Source organism: Numida meleagris, unplaced genomic scaffold (assembly GCF_002078875.1).
Source record: "Numida meleagris isolate 19003 breed g44 Domestic line unplaced genomic scaffold, NumMel1.0 unplaced_Scaffold387, whole genome shotgun sequence".
Classification (NCBI taxonomy): domain Eukaryota; kingdom Metazoa; phylum Chordata; class Aves; order Galliformes; family Numididae; genus Numida; species Numida meleagris.
In genome coordinates, this window is record NW_018364610.1 from 53,003 (window position 1) to 54,253 (window position 1,251).

The 1,251-nt window shown below is 52.4% G+C and overlaps 1 long non-coding RNA gene across 1 annotated transcript; it reads left to right on the forward strand.

Moving 5' to 3' along the window:
• Positions 1–8: 8 nt before the first annotated feature.
• LOC110391504 lies at positions 9–1,251 on the forward strand. Its single transcript, XR_002434084.1, has 3 exons — positions 9–85; positions 345–440; positions 1,178–1,251. It is a non-coding gene; the product is annotated as an uncharacterized LOC110391504 (long non-coding RNA).

The window sequence follows — 1,251 nt, forward strand, 5'->3', positions numbered from 1 at the left end:
CACCCCCTCCTTCCTCAACTCACATTAATCCGGAATGTCCTGAGAGCTTCCACATGCGTACAGCACCTCAAAAGGAAACTCCCAGGTGAGGTGGAGGTTGGACGGAGGAAAGGAAAAGTTCCCCAGGTCCCTCAAACCATTATTCCTAATAAGGAAGATCTCTGAGAGTGCTGGTAAGGAATTAGGAACCCTGAGCCTTCTACTGCCATGGTTGGACAGTGTTTTACTGTATCACCTTTCAAAATGGGCACTACAAAGATCCCTCTGTGTTGGCAGATTCCTCGGAGGGGTGGCAGAAGGCGGTTTTATTCTGTTTTGCTGTGTTCATCCATTTCTCCTTACAGTACCAACCACAACAGCAGCACCCACCACACCCGCTGCCACCACCCACAGCAGCCAGCTCACCAGCAAGGACATCTCCCGGCACAGCCCGCATCCAGGTAACCCAGCTCCCTGCGGGGAGGCAGGGGCTCTGCCTGCACTGCTGCTTTGCTCTCAACAGCCTGAATTAAGGCCTGTGCTGACTGATGTGGGGAGAGGGGAAGGCTTTGAATCTGTGTCAGAGAGGTGCTGATGTGGGGATGAAACTAACTCCATCTTGCACTGGGCTGACCAGGAAAGAGGTGCAGTGACCTTCCGCAGAGATACTTGACTTCTCTGAGTGAGGCACTAAAGGACGTGAGATATTAATGGGACCGAGAAGGACAGGATGATGGTTGGCCTTGGAGGTCATGAAGGGCTTTTACAAACCAAATGATACCATGATCCCATTATCCAAGCTATCCTTCATCCCACTTGGGGTGACCTACAAGTCACAAGCATGCCAAATGATGGGTCACACCAAAACAAGGGATTGCATTTTCAGATAACACTGGTTTTAGCCTCAGCAGAGTATACGTGAAGACTAATGGCTACATGTCCTCCCTCAGATGCCCAGCACAATGCCAACAGCAGCAGCCCATTGCTGGGGATGTCACCTGCAGACATGCCTGGTCCCCTCCTCTCTCTCTGAGCCCCAAGGAAGCCCTCTCCTCACCTACACCTACCACCAGCCATGCTCAAAGCCACACGGCTCCCTTTGCTGCAGCACCTCCCGATAACAATGCCACAGCTGCCCATAACCCCAGCTGGGAGCTGGGCCTTTCTTCTTTCTCCTCTCTCTCCTTTCTTCCTGCAGGAACAAGCAAGGAGAGCACACTGAATTCATGCTGTGATACAGTCCTGTGGGTTAACCTGTCTTGCGCCTGCCTC